General features: G+C 42.1%; 1 protein-coding gene across 1 annotated transcript in view; it reads right to left on the reverse strand.

Annotated features, from left to right (window-relative positions):
- GLIS2 (GLIS family zinc finger 2) overlaps window positions 1-21,708 on the reverse strand; it is a 96,352-nt gene extending 74,644 nt beyond the window's left edge. The window contains exons 1-2 of the mRNA XM_056534995.1: window positions 21,693-21,708; window positions 2,442-2,625 (exon numbers count right to left, since the gene is read on the reverse strand). The gene's annotated coding sequence lies outside the window, so the exon portion shown is untranslated. The remainder of the gene's footprint in view (window positions 1-2,441; window positions 2,626-21,692) is intronic.
- Between the last annotated feature and the right edge of the window lie 780 nt (window positions 21,709-22,488).

Here is a 22,488-nt window from a genome sequence, read left to right on the forward strand (position 1 = left end):
AGAAAGCCCTCAAGGTCTCTGAAGTCACTGGTCACCTCCGTTGGCTACACTGTATAGACTGTACCATCTGTCACTCAGTAAAGCTACCGTTGTCTGTAACTTGGCATCGGAGTCATTATTGCCCCCGTACCTAGCCCAGGATCCAGCGGTATACCTTTGGGTGGTATTGAGGATAAACCATGTCCTGGCATCACGAATACAAGGCGTTAATGCCATCTGCCCCTTGGGTAATTCCATCTTCCCTGCATCTCACATCCCATTCCACATAAGACTGGTGGATGGTTTCGCTCACATTGGGGTGTTATGCTGGCAGGCACAACACTGGGAAGCACGTATTAATAGGTTGGTTTCAGGAGGCAGTAGGCTGTCAGTACTGTTGGCACTACGGTGCTGGATGCAGGTAAGTTGACCGGTGGAAGGGTAACCTAGCAGGGTTTTCCTTGTGCCAGGGAAGAGAAATCCGACTTCTCGCTCACGGCGCATTCACCGGAGGACACAATTGGTGCAGGCAATGTGTCTTTTATTCAGATTAACAAAGACTGGATGGACAACGCTTTTCGAAGGGTTAACCCTTCTTCCTCAGGTCCGTTCAGGAAGAAAGGTTAACCCTTCGAAACACGTTGTCCATCATGCCTTTGCTAATCTGAACAAAAGACACATTGCTGGCACCAATTGTGTCCTCCAGTGAACGCGCCGTGAGCGAGAAGTCGGATTTCTCTTCCCCGGCACAAGGAAAACCATAGAAAGTTGACTTCTATGGGAGGGTGGTTATTAAAGAGGTGGTCTTTTGGAGAGAATTCCCTATATATATATATATATATATATATATATATATATATATATATATTTATGTCTGATCTGGGGTCCGAATGAACTGTGGGGTTTGACCTGGGGTTAAGTTGAGTTTAGAGTTATTTGTTTGTTTGAGTTCTGAACGTGTTTAGGTGTCTGATCTAAGGCCTGAATGAGGTTCAGGGTCTGATCTGTGGTTGAAAGGAGTTTAGGGGTTAATCTGGGGTCTGATGGTTTGGGGTGGCATCTGGTCTGCATCTGAATGAGTTTCAGGGTGTAATCTGGGGTCTGAATACATTTTGGGGTTTTGATCTGGGGTCTGAATGCATTTTGTGGTCTAATCTGGAGTTTTAATGCTTTGGGTTCTGAATGGGTTTAGAGGTCTGATCTGAGACCTGAATGAGTTTCATGGTCTGATCTGGTGTTTGATGAAGTTTTGGGTTATGATCTGGGGTCTGAATGATTTTAGGGGTTAATCTGGGTCATTAGGTTTCGGTGTCTAAACTGTGATGTGAATGAAATCTGGGGCCTAAGCTAGGGGTCTGAATAAGTATTGGGGTCAGATCTTGGGTCTGAAAGAGTTTTAGGGTCTGATCTGAGGTCTAAATTAAATTTAGGGACTGATATGGGATCTCAATGGGTTCAGGGGTCTAATCTGGGGCCAGTATTTTTTGGGGTGTGAATAAATTTAATAGTCAGGGTATATTTAGAATATCAGGGCATGACAAAATATGTACATGTCTACATAAGGTGGTTTCCTGAAAGAGAGGTTTTTTTAAGAGGTTTTACAGATTTGTATGAGAGATTTTAACTTCCATTATATCTTATCTAACTTTGCCCTCTATAAGCCACTGCCCTAAAAGACTATTTTTCACTGAACTATTTGGTGGTCTCAAAGTGGGTTTTATAGGTTTTCTAGGCCACTGCAAATAACCCTAAGATACCATAATATCCAAGATCCAAACTATCACGCCCGTGCCCCCCCCTTAATCTACTAGTTCTGTTTACTTCTGTGTATGCAGCAGTATCGTTACCCCGATGACGCCACTGCAGCTGTGATGCTTCATGACCTATCAGAGGGTGTGGAGACTGGTCCTGGTGTCCACATCTCTCTAGGCTGGCTATTTTTACTACACTCACTCCAGTGCTCCTTAGCCTAGAATACGGGATCCTTCCTTGTTACTAGCTTTCTGATTTACCATTTATCATTGGCTTATTCTCCGACTACTCTTTTTGCTTACTATTTCTGTACTGCGCTGCTATCTCTGTTGCCAACTCGGCTAGTTGACATTGCTTTTACATTTAGTTTGTGCTTGTGTTTTTCATGTTTGCTATTCAGTTTGTTGTTAATCCACTGTGTCCTGACCTGATCCTTGACTTTCGTACTGTGTTTCTATTTTATTGTTTTGGCATCGCTATGCCTTGCACTAATTCAGTAGAGGGACCGTCGTCCAGTTGGGGGCCTGTCACTTAGGGCAGATTGTCAAGGAGGCAGGGATAAAGGCTTGGGGTGAGCTTAGGGCTGCAAATATATCTGGCCAATATGGCACAAACCCTTAAACACTTACTAATGCCCTTCACTGGATTTTTGCGGTTTCTCTGTTCTGATCGCATGGCATGTGATAAGGCTTACTGTAATTTTCACTTACATCACCTCAGTGTCCATGTGTTAGGCCCTTCTCCTTGGCACTCATGAGGTCAGCATGTCATGTTCACCTAACTGTTGTCCATTATGCTTCCTTTGATCGACACGTCCATATTGAGTAATAACATTACGCATGTATCAGATTCATTTCATTAGTCTTCAGCAGAAACTCCGGTCCTGCTCATCCTCTGGAATGAATGATGATAGACAGAAGGGTTAAAGACAGAATCATTTGTGAGAGAGGAAAAATATATATATTTTGATGATGACTTCTCTATAACCAAATCTTCATGAATCAATGTATTTTAAGAGTGATCCCACAAATCAAGTTCATGTAAAAATAAAAATAAAAAAATATATATATATAAAGTTATTTCCTATTTGAAACTGCTTTCCACCATTTCCACCCACAAGTATATATATATATATATATATATATATATATATATATATATATATCTTTTTTTAATCTTCTTTTTTTCTAGTCTGTTTCCTCTTCTTATGACAACTAAAACTCCCAAAACCCTCTTTCATGCACTCTAAGTCTTCTAGTCCCCCTCTCTAGTCCTTTTATCTGTGTTCTTCCCTGTCTAGCAACTGTAAATATAGTCCACACTAAGTTCCCTAGTCAGTTTCTTTTCTTCTCTGGTTGCTGTAAATATAGTTCCCAGTAGGTTCTCTAGTCAGTGTCTTTCCCTGCTTTGGCAGCCACAAATACAGTACCCTGCAAGTTCTACAATAAGTCTTCTTCCTCCTCTGGCAGCTTTAAGTATAGTCCCCAGTTAAGTTCTCCAGTCAGTCTCCTTCCCACTCTGGCAGCTGTAAATATAGTTTCCAGGAAGTTTCACAATTGTTTCTTCTTCCTTCTGGCAGCTATAAATATAATCTTCACTAAGTTTCCCAGTCTTCTTCTGGTTCTGACAGCTATAAATATAAACCTCTGTAAGTTCCCCAGTCAGTCTCCTTCTCTGGCAGCTGTAATAATTGTGTCCAGTAAGTTTCCTGGTCAGTGTACTTCCCCCTCTGGCAGCTGTAAATATAGTGCTCAGTAAGTTTGTAGGCATTGCTGTATTACTACATAGGATCTGCTCCTTCCCCCAACAAGGTGTATAAAGAGCTATTTATACAGGGTGGGCCGTTTATATGGATACACCTTAATACAATGGGAATGGTTGGTGATATTAACTTCCTGTTTGTGGCACATTAGTATATGTGAGGGGGGAAACTTTTCAAGATGGGTGGTGACCATGGCGGCCATTTTGAAGTCGGATATTTTTAATCCAACTTTTGTTTTTTCAATAGGAAGAGGGTCATGTGACACATCAAACCTATTGGGAATTTCACAAGAAAAACAATGATGTGCTTGGTTTTAACGTAACTTTGTTCTACAGATACTGGAAGCCTGTGCTAGCATTTCTCCTGCGGTGTATATAGTAGTATATAGCAGTGTATACGGATACTGGAAGCCTGTGCTAGCATTTCTCCTGCGGTGTATATAGTAGTATATAGCAGTGTATACGAATACTGGAAGCCTGTGCTAGCATTTCTCCTGCGGTGTATATAGTAGTATATAGCAGTGTATACGGATACTGGAAGCCTGTGCTAGCATTTCTCCTGCGGTGTATATAGTAGTATATAGCAGTGTATATGGATACTGGAAGCCTGTGCTAGCATTTCTCCTGTGGTGTATATAGTAGTATATAGCAGTGTATACAGATACTGGAAGCCTGTGCTAGCATTTCTCCTGCGGTGTATATAGTAGTATATAGCAGTGTATAGGGATACTGGAAGCCTGTGCTAGCATTTTCCTGCGGTGTATATAGTAGTATATAGCAGTGTATACGGATACTGGAAGCCTGTGCTAGCATTTCTCCTGCGGTGTATATAGTAGTATATAGCAGTGTATATGGATACTGGAAGCCTGTGCTAGCATTTCTCCTGTGGTATATATAGTAGTATATAGCAGTGTATACAGATACTGGAAGCCTGTGCTAGCATTTCTCCTGCGGTGTATATAGTAGTATATAGCAGTGTATAGGGATACTGGAAGCCTGTGCTAGCATTTCTCCTGCGGTGTATATAGTAGTATATAGCAGTGTATACGGATACTGGAAGCCTGTGCTAGCATTTCTCCTGCGGTGTATATAGTAGTATATAGCAGTATAAAGGGATACTGGAAGCTTGTGCTAGCATTTCTCCTGCGGTGTATATAGTAGTATATAGCAGTGTATACAGATACTGGAAGCCTGTGCTGACATTTCTCCTGCGGTGTATATAGTAGTATATAGCAGTGTATACGCATACTGGAAGCCTGTGCTAGCATTTCTCCTGCGGTGTATATAGTAGTATATAGCAGTGTATACAGATGCTGGAAGCCTGTGCTAGCATTTCTCCTGCGGTGTATATAGTAGTATATAGCAGTGTATACAGATGCTGGAAGCCTGTGCTAGCATTTCTCCTGCGGTGTATATAGTAGTATATAGCAGTATATAGAGAAGAGGGTTGCATTGACAATCCAACACAATGGGCAGCACATTGAACACATTTTATAAGTGATCAGAAACTTGTAAATAACTCATGAAAGAATAAAGTTACATTAAAACCAAACACATCATTGTTTTTCTTGTGAAATTCCCAATAGGTTTGATGTGTCACATGACCCTCTTCCTATTGAAAAAACAAAAGTTGGATTCAAAATGGCCGACTTCAAAATGGCCGCCATGGTGACCACCCATCTTGAAAAGTTCCCCCCTCACATATACTAATGTGCCACAAACAGGAAGTTAATATCACCAACCATTCCCATGTTATTAAGGTGTATCCATAGAAATGGCGCACCCTGTAGATTGCTGTGAGGATCACTACACGGAGAATAGGAGCATATGTGACCATTAGCACTAAGCTCAGTAGGTGGACATGCTCATCACTATACACTTTGAACCGGGTGGCGGCATACTTTGTAAGTAAGTGATAACATCTCTTTTGTTGATCATTTTTATTGCATAGAAATAGTAAATATTGTACAATAAACTGGTGGGACAACCCCTTTAAAGGGGTACTCCAGTGGAAAAAAAAAATTCTTAAATCTGCTGGTGCCAGAAAGTTACACAGATTTGTAAATTACTTCTATTAAAAAATCTTAATCCTTCCTGTACTTATCAGCTGTTATATGCTCTACAGGAAGTTCTTTTCTTTTTTAATTTCCTTTCTGTCTGACCACAGTGCTCTCTGCTGACACCTCTGTTCAAGTCAGGAACTGTCCAGAGCAGGAGCAAATCCCCATAGCAAACCTCTCCTGCTCTGGACAGTTCCTGACATGGACAGAGGTGTCGGCAGAGAGCACTGTGGTCAGACAGAAAGGAAATTCAAAAAGAAAAGAGCTTCTTGAGGAGCATACAGCAGCTGATAAGTACTGGAAGGGTTAAGAGTTTTATTTAGAAGTCATTTACAAATCTGTTTAACTTTCTGGCATCAGTTGATGCCAGGAAAAAAAAAATATATATTGTTTTCCACCGGAGTACCCCTTTAACCCCTTAAGGACGCAGGACGTAAATGTACGTCCTGGTGAGGTGGTACTTAACGCACCAGGACGTACATTTACGTCCTGTGCATAACCGCGGGCATCGGAGCGATGCCCGTGTCATGCGCGGCTGATCCCGGCTGCTGATCGCAGCCAGGGACCCGCCGGCAATGGCCGACGCCCGCGATCTCGCGGGCGTCTGCCATTAACCCCTCAGGTGCCGGGATCAATACAGATCCCGGCATCTGCGGCAGTTCGCGATTTAAATGAACGATCGGATCGTCCGCAGCGCTGCTGCAGGGATCCGATCATTCATAACGCCGCACGGAGGTCCCCTCACCTTCCTCCGTGCGGCTCCCGGCGTCTCCTGCTCTGGTCTGTGATCGAGCAGACCAGAGCAGAAGATGACCGATAATACTGATCTGTTCTATGTCCTATACATAGAACAGATCAGTATTAGCAATCATGGTATTGCTATGAATAGTCCCCTATGGGGACTATTCAAGTGTAAAAAAAAATGTAAAAAAATGTAAAAAAATGTAAAAGTAAAAGTAAAAAAAAAAGTGAAAAATCCCCTCCCCCAATAAAAAAGTAAAACGTCCGTTTTTTCCTATTTTACCCCCAAAAAGCGTAAAAAAACATTTTTTATAGACATATTTGGTATCGCCGCGTGCGTAAATGTCCGAACTATTAAAATAAAATGTTAATGATCCCGTACGGTGAACGGCGTGAACGAAAAAAAAAAGTCCAAAATTCCTACTTTTTTAATACATTTTATAAAAAAAAAATTATAAAAAATGTATTAAAAGTTTTTTATATGCAAATGTGGTATCAAAAAAAAGTACAGATCATGGCGCAAAAAATGAGCCCCCATACCGCCACTTATACGGAAAAATAAAAAAGTTAGAGGTCATCAAAATAAAGGGATTATAAACGTACTAATTTGGTTAAAAAGTTTGTGATTTTTTTTAAGCGCAACAATAATATAAAAATATATAATAATGGGTATCATTTTAATCGTATTGACCCTCAGAATAAAGAACACATGTCATTTTTACCATAAATTGTACGGCGTGAAAACAAAACCTTCCAAAATTAGCAAAATTGCGTTTTTCGTTTTAATTTCCCCACAAAAATAGTGTTTTTTGATTGCGCCATACATTTTATGATATAATGAGTGATGTCATTACAAAGGACAACTGGTCGCGCAAAAAACAAGCCCCCATACTAGTCTGTGGATGAAAATATAAAAGAGTTATGATTTTTAGAAGGTGAGGAGGAAAAAATGAAAACGTAAAAATTAAATTGTCTGAGTCCTTAAGGCCAAAATGGGCTGAGTCCTTAAGGGGTTAAGTATTCCCTGTATACAGGCCTAAAGCCAGAGGCTGCACTACTAATGTCCCATTCTGAATTCTATCAATGCTTCATTTCTTCTTCTACCATTAATCTCTCTCACCCAGTGTTCCCCAACCTGCTGCAGGCTGTCAGAGCATGCTGGGAGTCATAGTTCTGTACCAATTGGGGAACACTGATCTAATGTATCTCTTTAAGGTAGCGGTTTTCAAACTGTGGCCCTCCAGCTGTTGCAAAATTACAACTCCCAGCATGCCCGGACAGCCAACGGCTGTCCGGGCATGCTGGGAATTGTAGTTTTGAAACATCTGGAGGGCCACAGTTTGAAGACCACTGCTTTAAAGGGGTACTCCGGTGAAAACCTTTTTTTTTTTTTTTTTTTTTTTTTTTTTTTAACCCCTTAAGGACTCAGCCCATTTTGGCCTTAAGGACTCAGACAATTTAATTTTTACGTTTTCATTTTTTCCTCCTCGCCTTCTAAAAATCATAACTCTTTTATATTTTCATCCACAGACTAGTATGAGGGCTTGTTTTTTGCGCGACCAGTTGTCCTTTGTATTGATATCACTCATTATATCATAAAATGTATGGCGCAACCAAAAAACACTATTTTTGTGGGGAAATTAAAACGAAAAACGCAATTTTGCTAATTTTGGAAGGTTTCGTTTTCACGCCGTACAATTTATGGTAAAAATGACGTGTGTTCTTTATTCTGAGGGTCAATACGATTAAAATGATACCCATTATTATATACTTTTATATTATTGTTGCGCTTAAAAAAAATCACAAACTTTTTAACCAAATTAGTACGTTTATAATCCCTTTATTTTGATGACCTATAACTTTTTTATTTTTCCGTATAAGCGGCGGTATGGGGGCTCATTTTTTGCGCCATGATCTGTACTTTTTTTTGATACCACATTTGCATATAAAAAACTTTTAATACATTTTTTATAATTTTTTTTTTTATAAAATGTATTAAAAAAGTAGGAATTTTGGACTTTTAACATTTTTTTTCGTTCACGCCGTTCACCGTACGGGATCATTAACATTTTATTTTACTAGTTCGGACATTTACGCACGCGGCGATACCAAATATGTCTATAAAAAATGTTTTTTACGCTTTTTGGGGGTAAAATAGGAAAAAAACGGACGTTTTACTTTTTTATTGGGGGAGGGGATTTTTCACTTTTTTTTTACTTTTACTTTTACATTTTTTTACATTTTTTTTTACACTTGAATAGTCCCCATAGGGGACTATTCATAGCAATACCATGATTGCTAATACTGATCTGTTCTATGTATAGGACATAGAACAGATCAGTATTATCGGTCATCTCCTGCTCTGGTCTGCTCGATCACAGACCAGAGCAGGAGACGCCGGGAGCCGCACGGAGGAAGGTGAGGGGACCTCCGTGCGGCGTTATGAATGATCGGATCCCCGCAGCAGCGCTGCGGGCGATCCGATCGTTCATTTTAATCGCGAACTGCCGCAGATGCCGGGATCTGTATTGATCCCGGCACCTGAGGGGTTAATGGCGGACGCCCGCGAGATCGCGGGCGTCGGCCATTGCCGGCGGGTCCCTGGCTGCGATCAGCAGCCGGGATCAGCCGCGCATGACACGGGCATCGCTCCGATGCCCGCGGTTATGCTTAGGACGTAAATGTACGTCCTGGTGCGTTAAGTACCACCTCACCAGGACGTACATTTACGTCCTGCGTCCTTAAGGGGTTAAATCAACTGGTGCCAGAAAGTTAAACAGATTTGTAAATTACTTCTGTTAAAAATTCTTAATCCTTCCTGTACTTATTAGCTGCTGAATACTACAGTGGAAATTTTTTTCCCGTTTGAAACACAGAGCTGTCTGCTGACATCACGAGCACAGTGCTCTCTGCTGACATCTCTGTCCATTTTAGGAACTGTCCAGAGTTAAAGGAAATCCCCATAGCAAACATAGGTTGTTCTGGACAGTTCCTAAAATGGACAGAGGTGTCAGCAGAGAGCACTGTGCTCGTGATGTCAGCAGACAGTTCTGTGTTTCAAAAAGAAAAGAATTTCCTCTGTAGTATTCAGCAGCTAATAAGTACAGGAAGGATCAAGATTTTTTAATAGAAGTAATTTACAAATCTGATTAACTTTCTGCCACCAGTTGATTTAAAAAAATTTAAAAAAAGGGTTTTCACCGGAGTACCCCTTTAAGGTATAATACAAAAATTCCACAGAACACAACAAAAATGTCCGTAAAATAGTGGCAAGTGTTGTGTAAACAGACCACACATACCCACACAACATATACAAATACACACACATGTGCAAATAACACACAGGTGCCGTATATAAATACGTAAGGTATGTAAAAGACTGACAAATAAATGAAGAAGACCCTAGTGAAATTAACTGAGACATATATCCCAGCTGGCTCAGTAAAAATATCCGAATGTCCAAGTGCCATCCCGTCACATATTAAAGGGAAAACAATATTTTTCAAACCAACTGGTGCTAGAAAGTTAAACAGATTTGTAAATTACTTCTATATATAAAAATCTTAATCCTTCCACTACTTATCAGCTGCTGTATACTACAGAGGAAGTTCATTTCTTTTGGAATTTCCATTTCTGTCTGACCACAGTGCTCTCTGCTGACACCTCTGCCCATGTCAGAAACTGTCCAGAGCAGGAGAGGTTTGCTATGGGGATTTGCTCCTACGCTGGACAGTCCCTGAGGTGTCAGCAGAGAGCACTGTGGTCAGACTGGAAAGAATTACACAACTACCTGTGGAGCATACAGCAGCTAAGTACTGGAAGCAGTAAGATTTTTTTAATGAAGTAATTTACAAATCTGTATAACTTTCTGGAGCCAGTTGATATAGAATTTTTTTTTCCCACTGGAGTACCCCTTAAAAGAGTAGCTCCCACCAACCTTTTTTTTTTAATTTTTTTTCTGTCCCTGCCTATTGCCCATCTATCCCTAACCCCCTCCCTGCTTTTAATTTAAATTTTTACATATTAAAAATGCCTTTTGTCTGCCTGGTAGTGTGCTCACTACCAGGAAGACTTCCCCAGCAGGCGCGAAGTCACTAATGCCTGCTGGGGGGGGCACACTTCTGCCCTTAGTTCACCTATTCAGTGTACCTCCAGCTGTTTCCCCACTATAACTCCCAGCTTGCCCTGACATCTATTGGCTGTCAGGGCATGCTGGGAGTTGTAGTGGGGAAACAACTGGGGGCACATCCCGCTCCCCGCTGCGCAGCACACAGACACCCCCCCCCCCCTGCCCCGCCGCTCTGCTCAATCCACTCCCCCCCTCGCAAAAGAATAAGCAGTGAGAACAGTCAGCAGCTGCGCATAATATTTTACCTGTCCCCGGGAGCCGGGGCCAGCGTGCGAGGACAGGGAGCCTGCGCGCATCCTCTCCCTTCAAAGTGCCCACTCCCGCCTGTCTGTTTGACAGGCAGGGATCGAACGCATACTGACAAAATTCGGACCGATGCCCGGCCGGCATCGGTCCGAATTCAAGCATGACGTCACGCAAGGCTGCAGCCGGCCACCAAGAGGGAGACCCCTAGTGGCCGGTTTTTAAATGTAAATTAAACCATTTTAATGGAAAAAAATATATAATAATAATAAAAGTAAAAGTATATTAGAGATATGTTGTAGTACTAAGTACTTACAACATATCAAAAAAAAAATTTTTGGTGGCAGTGCCCATTTAAGCCTTGGGGAACTGCCATACTTATGTCTCCAGTGCTAACAGCAGGGGGCAGCATTATTTACTGATGCTACTACCTGTTCTCAGACATGTGGGAGGAGCTACCGCTTTCATGTGGCTGCACTGTATACGGGCTTATGGCGAACAATTGCAGTATAATGCGCATGTATGGTGGATATATTGTATGGTGGGCAGTGGCTGCTACTTTCTATGGCGCGGAATGTGTTTGGCCCTGTAGTTGGGGCTATAGCTGTATGAGACACAGTGGGGGAGATTTATCAAAACCTGTGTAGAGGAAGAGTGGTGCAGTTACCCATAGCAACCAATCAGATCACTTATTTCAATTCTCAGAAGCCTCGTTAAAAATGAAAGAAGCGATCTGATTGGTTGCTATGGGCAACTGGGCAACTTTTCCTCTGGACAGGTTTTGATAAATCTCCCCCACAGTGACTTTCACTTTCACTTTATCGGTGGTTTTTACCTGCTGTTTTAATGCTAATGTTTTAGGTGGGAAAAATACAACAAATCCGCCACAAAACCACAACATGCTGTGGACTTACAAAAGCTTGTTATAGCGGCGTACATGTGGCCAATTTTATAAATTGCAGTATATCGTTTATTATACAAGTATGTTAGATTTTATATAATTCTTATTATAGTTTTTTTTATTATTAACCCATTTAAGATCGGCCTATTTCGTTCCAAAGAACAAATTATGTTTTTTATAGTGGCATTTTTAATTCCCACTGTGTACTAGTATATATTTATACAAGTTATATTTTTATTGTTTCAAGTTTGTTGTACCTATAATTTATTGATTGTTTTTTTTTTTTTTTTTTTTTAAGGGGGAAGTGGAAAAAAAAAGGCAATTCCAACTTTTTTATTTTTATGATGTTCATTGTAAGGTATACCGTATTTTTCGCCGTATAAGACGCACTTTTTCTTCCCCAAAACTGGGGGGGGGGGAAAGTTGGTGCGTCTTATACGGCGAATACACACACCTATCGCGTCGGTACCTGCGGCCATCAACGGTCGGGACCCGCGGCTAATACAGGACATCACCGATCGCTGTGATGCCCTGTATTAACCCTTCAGACGCGGCGATCAAAGCTGACCGCCGCGTCTGAAGGGAAAGTGACACTAACCCGGCTGTTCAGTGGGGCTGTTCGGGACCGCCGCGGTGAAATCGCCGCATCCCGAACAGCTTACAGGACACCGGGAGGGACCTTACCTGCCTCCTCGGTATCTGCTCCGTGCCGGGATCCCCTGCATGGCCGGCGCTCTCCTTTGACGTCATCACGTCGTCGCGCACGCCGTCCCGTCATCCAATAGGAGAGGCGTGCGTAGCGACGTGATGACGGTGACGGAGAGCGTGGATCCTGGGGAAGAAGACGTCCGGAGCGTTGGGGACACGGCGACAGCGATGGAGCGACATCCAGGGCAGCGGTGACGGGTCCGGAGCGGCGGGGACACGTGAGTATTACCTCCTATCCAGTGGTCTTCAACCTGCGGACCTCCAGATGTTGCAAAACTACAACTCCCAGCATGCCCGGACAGCCAACGGCTGTCCGGGCATGCTGGGAGTTGTAGTTTTGCAACATCTGGAGGTCCGCAGGTTGAAGATCACTGTTGGGTGCAGAATCTTTTTTTCTAGATTTTGCACCTTTAAAATTGGGTGCGTCTTCTATGCCGGTGCGTCCTATAGGGCAAAAAAATACGGTAAATAACATTTTTGTTTAATTCTACAGGTCATTACACTTGTGCCAGATATGAATGTGTTTTTTTTTTCTTTATACATTAGTTTTGCAAAATAAAAGCATAATTGGCTTTTATTAAAAAAAAAAATTTCCTATGGTTAATGGGAAAAGAAAATGCAAATCAACCATTGCCTTTTGGGATACTTTTTATTTTTTTATTTTTTTTTTAACGCTTTGACAATTAATTTTAAGTAACACTTTGGGGGGACATTCAGTAACATGTGTGACTTTCATGTCTATTCCCGCCTGGAGTGGCCGTTGCGCAAAACTTGCACAAAATAAATCAGTGCATAAACTGTGCAGCCAGGAAACGACACCCACAAAATGCTAGCTTGGTGCCCCGCGAAGAAAGACAGATGCGCCGGCGAAACTTGCATGGTAAGGGCGCGTTCACACGTGCGTATTTTTGCTGCAGATATGCTGCAGATTTGCTTCTGCAGATTTCGCTGCCCATTAAAGTCAATGGGCAGCAAAATCTGCAGCAGCAAGATCTGCAGGAGATCTGCAGCAAAAATCTGCACATGTGGACGCACCCTAAATGTAGCGAATGCTGTGAGCCACAATTTTGATATATATATATATATATATATATATATATATATATAGTGATTATGGCCTTGATAAATGACCCCCTTTATATTTATTATACACATCAATATGAATGCAGCAGTCCTAAAGATGTATCTTCTTAATGTTACTATTTTAGAACTATTCGGAAATTATGAATATGGAAAAAAATTTTTTTATTTATTTTGGTATTTTTTTTTGGATCACCTGTGTTTTACTGTCAAACTATGAGGCTGTTTTCGCATGTTGTGGTTGTATTGCGCTCATTTTAAATTTGCTCTGATTTCGGAAATCATGACAAAACATTGTGGTTTTGGAAAATTGCTGATAAAAGAAATGCTGCAAAAAATAAGCAACATATGAATACGATTCTAGGTCCTGACTTGGGCAAATACACCACGCACACATAGGGCCTTTGTAAGTTGCTTGACTGCCATGACAACTCATCAGCACCCTCAGGACATGTTGTGGGGGTGCCAGTCGGTCAACAGATGAAGTTCCCCTCTGTTAGGGTGCATTCACACTGCGGAATCTCCACTCGTGGAGGTTCAACCTGGCGGCCGCCGTCGGGTTTTCTTCGGCGCTAGGGCCGTGGGGCACTGAGCAGTCACCATTGACGGCTGTGCAGTGCTCGAGGAATCCGCGCATAGAATGAACATGTTCTTTCTTTGCCCGGAACAATTTCAGTGTTTGTCTGTATCCGGACATCCCACATGGGACTTCCGGTAGATCTTCTGGTCATGTTACTCTCAAGCTGCGGAGATTGCCCTGGAGTTTTAAACATCCTGCTGTGGTAAAGTATTATTTAACTGTTCGGGCTCCACTGTTTTTCTTTCGGGCTGCAGAGATTGTCGGTATTGGGACATCCCTAAACCTATATATTTCTTTACATATATATGTGTACTAAGTTTAATCAAAATATCCATTCTCCAGCCATTCGGAAGTTATGCTGGAACATACATATATACATATACATATATACTCACATATGTTGAGTTGAAAATAAATAAATAAATAAATAAAATTAATAAATATATATTTTAAGGTAGGTCCATCAAAATCTTCAATTCTTTATCCTTAGTTATTTATTTGTGTCTTTATTTGTCTTTATTTTCGTCTTATAAGAAATACTCCCTCTACTGGCAACCTTCAGCAAAGGGAAGATTCCTTCCTATACACGAGCAGGTATTTCATGCCACCAGTCGGTTCTGTTGGTGTCCTGTTCTACCTGGCAGCGCCCAATGTCACATTTTACGTTCTTCATAAATATGGTGGCGCTTGTGTTTGCTCCATTTTAAACTTTCTGTCTATTCCCCAAAAAAAGGGCAGTTTATATAAATATGCCCCCGGTGTGAAGTTTCATTTATGCCTGGGGGAGGGGATGTTTCTTGAAACGGCCATCAAAAAGGTTGAAGTCCACTTTATGTGTCCTTAGTGATCTATTCTGCTTCTCATCCCCACATGTGACCTTTTTTTTTTGGCTAAAAGTTACTGACATTCTTCTACTTGAGTTAAATTTCTGCTAAATGCTTAAAGTGCCAGCTGCCCTGTTTGTTAAGAACCTGGAGCTTATGTGTAAGTAGAGATCTGGGTAGAAGAAAAAAATACATCTAGAAAAAATAAAAAAATAAAAAATTAATAAAAATAATAATATATATATATATATATAAATAAACTGAAAAGTCTCTACTGATATATATTACTAAAATGTCTCTATTGATTCCTATTAAAATATGAAAAACTATAAAAAACAAAAACAAAAAAAAAAACACCATATCAAAATATACACGTCTCGACCGCCATCAGAGTCGTACGCAGCACAGAAGCTACTGACAAGTAAACCAACACCGGGTAAAAAGGAAGCCGCATCACGATGCGTACGTGAAGAAAATCAAGACAAATGTTCCTGACGGATTCTGGCTAAAGGAAACGCGTTGAACCGCATAAATAACGTATTGGATGTCTGAATGGACTCGTAACATTGAGAAGCCATCAGGCTTTTTTTATTCCAATTTTTTTCTATCTTTTATACGATACATATTTTACACCCTGGATAATGTGCAATACGGTGATAGAAGTATATAGTGTGGCTATGGGCACATGAGATGTCAGCAGAGAGCACTGTGCTCATGATGTCAGCAGAGAGCTCTGTGTTCCAAAAAGAAAAGAATTTCTTCTGTAGTATTCAGCAGCTAATAAGTACTGGAAGGATTAAGATTTTTTTATAGAAGTAATTTACAAATCTGTTTAACTTTCTGGCACCAGTTGATTTAAAAAAAAAAAAAAAAAGTTTTCCACCGGAGTACCTTTTTAATTATTTTGGCAGTGGTGTTCAATTTTGGGGTATATTCTAGATGCAGCACTACACCAGAGGGTGTTATTTGGTGGGACTAGCTTCCCACTTTTTTCTTTTTGGTGTATAATCTAACACAAATCAATTGCCCAAAAACGCATGAACATCTAATTCACACTATTGCAGTTTTTGTGGGCATCCAGCTAATAACGCACGGATATGTAAATGTGAATATCGTCTGAGCATATGAGGAACTGATATCTGTGTATGGACAGTTCTGTAATGCTTATGTGCTAATGTGTGACGGCACAAAGGCGCGATTAGATTATAGACAGTACGAAGTGGTAAGAAAATATCGGCACAAGCAATGGGATTTGATTGAAGTGTGAATATAGGCAATTGATTGATTTGTGTGAATATAGGCCCACTCAGTACCAGTAAGAGAAGTATCGTTATTGCCCGAGAGTATATATTTAAAACAAACTGTGTTTGAATACATGGAATGTTGCCCATTCCATTGCACGTAATGGGGGGAATTTATCATTAGTGGTGGAAGCTTTTTATTTTCGAATTTTTGCGCAGTCAGGTATTTTGCATCTTTTTTTTTTGTTTAGACGCATTTTTTCCGTGCAAATGTTTTTTTTTATGCAAAAATACACCATCAAAAAGGACAAGTAGGAAAGTGTTCTACCGAGACAGCCAGGGGATGCAGGATCCGTCCCTCAACAGTGCTAAACTACAACTACTCCCATCATGGGACAGAGTCTGTCCCATAATGGGAGTAGTTGTAGTACCGCACTGCTGAGGGACGGCACTTGCACATCCCCCCCCCCCCCCCCCCCGGCTGCAGGACTCTTTTGGGACAGTTAGGACTACTACTCCCATCATGGACAGACTTTGCCCATGATGGGAGTTATAGTCAAGGGGCTGATCTGCCCCTCAGCCCCTGGACTATAACTCCCATCATGGACAGAGTCTGTCCCATGATGGGAGTAGTTTTGGTACCGCAGAGCTGAGGGATGGCATTTGCACATCCCCCGGCTGCTGGACTTTTAGGACTACTACTCCCATCAGGGACAGACTCCGTCCATTATGGGAGTTATAGTCCAGGGGCTGAGGGGCAGATGGCAGCAGGTCCTACTTCTGAGACCCACTGCAATCCACATTTATTAAGTTAACAAGCCAGCAGCACATGCGGCTCCACTGCACTCCCCACCGGCTCCAGGCTCCTGTATACGCTGTCATCATTCATAATCCCCGCCGCCGGGAGATGGGAGCTCTGATTGGTGAAAAGCTATTCACCAATCAGAGCTCTGGTCTCCCGGCAGGGGGATTATAAATTATGACAGTGTATACAATATTCCCCGCTTGGAGCGGGTGGTGAGCGCAGCGGAGCCGCATGTGCTGCTGGCTTGTTAACTTAATAAATGCGGATTGCAGTAATGCAGTGGGTCTCAGCAGAATGACCTGCAATCTGTCCCTTAGCCCCTGGACTATAACTCACATCATGGACGGAGTTTGTCAATGATGGGAGTAGTAGTCCTTACTGTCCAAAAAGAGTCTTGCAGCCGGGGGATGTGCAAGTGCCATCCCTCAGCGCTGCGGTACTACAACTACTCCCATCATGGGACAGACTCTGTCCCATGATGGGAGTAGTAGTCCAAAAGCACAGGGACTGATCGAAAGGGGGTCTCACTCCTGAGACCCCCTGCAACCTTTACTGCTCCGCCCCCTAGTGATGATATCATTAGGGGTGGAGCTACACCATTCAGGCATGAAACCAGGGTGGTAATTATGGCTCTGTTCTCATTATTTGTTTTTCATATTCGGAACAGAGCCTTTCTGGCAGAGCCCCAAACATGGAGACTGCAGCTGTTGCTTAACTACAGCCCCCCATGATGCAGAGCGCACTTAATGCAGTGTGTTCCTAAATACGGAGCCTCCAATTGTTGCTAAACTTCAACTCCCATTATGGGGGGCTATAGTTAAGCAACAGCTGCAGGGGAGAGCGCAAAAAATGTACTAACCCATATTTCTTGTTTTTCTTTGCATTTCAGATAAGTGAATGCGGAGGACTACGTCAGATTCAGAGGACTGCGACGATGACCAGCGGTTTTTTTATTTCAATAAAATAGTTAATGAGGACTGTGTTTTTTTAAATAAACTTTTTTTCAATGTGTTGTGTTTCTTTTTTTTTATTGAGTATGAATTTAATTTTCAGGCTTAGTAGTGGAAGCCGTCTTGTAGACATAATCCATTACTAAGCCGGGGCTAAGCCCCAAAATCAGCTAGCACTAACCCCCAATTATTACCTTGGTACCCACCGCCACAGGGGTGCTGGGAAGAGCCGGTACCAACAGGCCCGGAGTGTCAAAATGGCGCTCCTGGGCCTAGGCGGTAACAGGTTGGCTAATACTGAAAATAGGGGGAACCCGATGCGTTTTTTAAATAAATAAATAAACGTGTGTGGTTCCCCCTATTTTCAGTATCAGTTAGATACCAACCAAGCAGCAACAGCCTGATGTTACCAGGGTGGGCGAGGACCATTGTTACTGGCCCTCCCCAGCCTAAATTACGTCAGCCTGTTAACGCCTAGGCTCAGGAATGCCATTTTTGATGTTGGCACCAGCTCTTCTCGGCACCCTTGTGGCAGTGGATAATAATTGAGGATTAGCGCTAACTGATTTTGGAGCTAACACTAAGCCCTGGCTTAGTGGATTCTGTCTACAAGATGGCTTCCACTACTAAGCCTGAAAATTAAATTATAAAAAACAGAACACATTGAAAATGTTTTTATTTAAAAAAACACTCCCCCCCCCAGCCCTTGTTAACCCTTGTATTGACAATTAAAAAAATCTAATCTGATGAATCTGAATCAGTCCTCTGCATTCACGTATCTGAAATGAGAAGAAAAAAAAAGGTTTAGTACATTTTTGGCGCTCTCCTTTGGGGAGTGCGCCCATACTGCAGTGTGTTCCTAAACAGGGAGCTTCAAATTGTTGATCTCTGCCTACTGTATTTCATATACCATATACAGTCATCTATAGACAGCTGTATATACAGGATAGCATACAAAGACTTAACCCAGAACTGCTCAGCAGCAGCATGGGTTAACACGACACTATGCACCCCTGTATACTATACAGCCGGCGGAGATAAGTAGTGTTGCTCTGCACCCTGTATTTGTATATGCTATACATCACTCTTTACCTCCTTACACTCCGTGGGCTTAGCGCTCTGCATCTGACCCATGTAGTCGTATCCTGAAGGCAGTGAAAAAATTGCCACAGGGTACAAAAATGAAGGTTTCCACACACCAACAAAAACGCAAAAACTGACAAAACGCAGGAAAAAGCTGTGACAGTTTTTCTGGCATTTTTGCTGGTGGGCAAAAAACCTTAAAGGTGTACTACCGTGCTAACAACTTATCCCCTATCTAAAGGGGATAAGTTGCCTGATCACGTGGAGTCCCGCCGCAGGGGACCCCCGCGATCTCGCAAGCAGCACCCCGCTCTCATCAGGCCGGGTCTGGTGACGGGGCCGGTGATAGTGATGTCACAGCTCCGCCCCTGTGACGTCATGCTCCGCCCCCTCAATGCAAGTCTATGGCAGGGGCAAGACAGCTGTCTCGCCCACTGCCATAGACTTACATTGAGGGGGCGGAGAGTGACGTCACATGGGGGCGGAGCCATGACGTCACGATACTCCGGCCCCGTGATCAGCAGTCATCAGACCCGGAGCGATGTTTGCTCTGGGGCCTGATGAGAGCGGGGTGCTGCGTGCGAGATCGCGGGGGTCCCCAGCGGCGGGACCCCGCGCGATCAGGCAACTTATCCCCTGTCCTTTAGATAAGGGATAAGTTGTCAGCACGGTAGTACCCCTTTAAAAGCAATAGAACAAAATCTCTGTGTCCACTTTTCCTGTGAGGTGCAGCTCAGGTGTACAAATAGAACTGTGTGGAGATTTAGAACTTTGCACAAAATTTATCATGTGGCAATTGCACCAAATTTAGACCAACCAAAACGATCTACTAAAAACTTCTACCTTCACCAATATTGATAAATTTCCCCCAATGTCTCTGAAAACGGACAATGCTGCAGAATTAGTAGCGGTTAGCATTGATAATGTGATTATCGGCCTATATTCTAGGTTCGGTCACAGATGTGATTCAATGACTACTAATTACAGAAGTCCGTATTTGGGACTTAAAATTGTAAGAAACAGATATTGATGGTTTACTGCTCCCCGTTGGAACAGGAGGGTGCTGTTTATGATGCTGCAATACACTCAAAGACGTTATTGAATGGCGGTCAGCAGTGAGTGTATTTTTTGATATGGTGTTTTTGCAAGTTTTTTCATAGTTTATTATATTTTAATAGGAATCAATGAAGAAGCTAGAGATGAGCGAACTTACAGTAAATTCGATTCGTCACGAACTTCTCGGCTCGGCAGTTGATGACTTATCCTGCATAAATGAGTTCAGCTTTCAGGTGCTCCCGTGGGCTGGAGACTCTTTCCTAGGACTGTATCCACCTTTTCCAGCCCACGGGAGCACCTGAAAGCTGAACTCATTTATGCAGGATAAGTCATCAACTGCCGAGCCGAGAAGTTTGTGACGAATCGAATTTACTGTAAGTTCGCTCATGACTTAATATGTATATACTCTTACTCCTAATGACCATTAGGAGTAAGAGTATATACATATTAAGTCATTGCATTGTTTATTCTTAATGTATATGTGACTTTTTACTATCCCTATTCCCTGTCCACACTTATTGTAGTGAGGGCAAGGGGTTAGGCTAGGTAGGGTTGGTCAGGTCAGGTTTTTCACCTGTACCCTAAACCCCCTCCCTTGGTTCTGTGTTCTTTATTTAGTGCTATATCTGATTTGACACCTTTCTTAGCACTGTATTGTGAGGCATTGTTTTTCTTATTATCTTTAATAATAAAAATTATACATTTTAGCTTAATGTGTTTATCTGTGGCCTCATTGGTAGATTTCAGTTTAGTTATGAATTTCCTTTCTGTCTGACCACACTGCTCTCTGCTGACACCTCTGTCCATTTTAGGAACTGTCCAGAGCAGGAACAAATCCCCATAGCAAACCTCTCCTGCTCTGGACAGTTCCTAAAATGGACAGAGGTGTCAGCAGAGAGCGCTGTGGCCAGAGAGAAAGGAAATTCAAAACGAAAAGAACTTCCTCTGGAGCATACAGCGGCTGATAAGTACTGGAAGGATTGAGATTTTTAAATAGAAATAATTTACCAATCTGTTTAACTCTCTGGCACCAGTTGATTTAAAAGAAAATGTTTTCCAGAAGAGTACCCCTTTAATGGGCTCAACTATTAATGGGGTACTCCGCTTCTCAGCGTTTGGAACCAGCGCCAGGAGCTTGTGATGTCATAGCCCCGCCCCCTCATGACATCACATCCCGTCCCCTCAATGCAAGTCTATGGTAGCTGTCACGCCCCCTCCCATAGACTTGCATTGAGGGGGCGGGGCTATGACGTCACGAGCTCCCGGAGTCGGTTCCAAACGCTGAGCAGCGGACTACCCCTTTAACATGACAGGTCCGACTGCTGGGACCACAACCGTACATGAATATGAAGGTCCTGTGCCTCCTATTGTGAATAGAGTGGTGGTTGCATACAAATTTGTCCATTTTTAGGGCATACATTCTGCAAAAAAAAAAAAAAAAAACTGATGCAAAACAGTATGGCAAAATCGTGATGTAAATGCATCCTTATACTTTTTTTGGTTAACACTTTAGTGAAATAAAGTTCCAATTGTTTTATTAAAATTCCAAGGAAAGTAGGAGTGGTTTTCCATGTAAAAATGTATCCCAAAAAACGTATGGCACTGTAGACACATCCGTTTTTCATTGACTTCAATGTAATTGTGTAGGGTAAAAAAAAAAAGACACACAAAACCGTACACAACCAAAAACGTGCACAAACGGTCTGTGTATACGGTTTTCCATACGATTGTACACTGTTTTCCTATAAAAAACGTATACGAGATCTGTATAGGAAAATGGTGATGTGAATGCACCCTACCATGGATTGCTCGCTGATCCTTTTTTGACCAACTTCAGTCTCTTTCTACAGAAAAAAGAGCGCAGCCATCTTCACCAAGCAATGGCGCTAGAATTAAAAGCAGAAATGTGACAATGAAGTCATGTGGATGCGCGAACGACGTCATAGAATAATAATGGCTCCATATTCAGGATCTTTTCTTGAATCCTGAGTACATTAGTGTGAATGAGACCTAAATGGTAGTTATTTTTGTGCAAAAGTTGTGTGACATTATTGGATGAATTCGGGGGGAGATGGAAAAGTTGCCCAGTTACCCATAGCAACCAATCAGATTGCTTCTTTCATTTTAACAAGGCCTCTAAAAAATGAAAGAAGCGTTCTGATTGGTTGCTATGGGCAACTGGGCAACTTTTCCTCTGGACGGGTTTTGATAAATTGCCACCTTGGGATAAAAGTTGACTAGTTGCCCATAGCAACCAATCAGATTGCTTCTATCACAATCTTTTTTACAATGCAATGACAATGTGACACAGATCCATTGGGGGAGATTTATCAAAACCTATCCAGAGGAAAAGTTGCCCTGTTGCCCATAGCAACCACTCAGATTGTTTCTTTCAGAGGCCTTGTTAAAAATGAAAGAATCAATCTGATTGGTGTCTATGGGCAACTTTTCCATCTCTTCAACTTTTTCTTTGCACATGTTTTGATAGCCCATAGCAACCAATCAGATTGCTTCTTTAGTTTTTTAGAGGCCATGTTAAAAATGAAAAAAGCAATTTGATTGGTTGCTATGGGCTACTCAGCAACTTTTCCTCTG

This window comes from Hyla sarda, chromosome 8 (assembly GCF_029499605.1).
Source record: "Hyla sarda isolate aHylSar1 chromosome 8, aHylSar1.hap1, whole genome shotgun sequence".
Taxonomy (NCBI): domain Eukaryota; kingdom Metazoa; phylum Chordata; class Amphibia; order Anura; family Hylidae; genus Hyla; species Hyla sarda.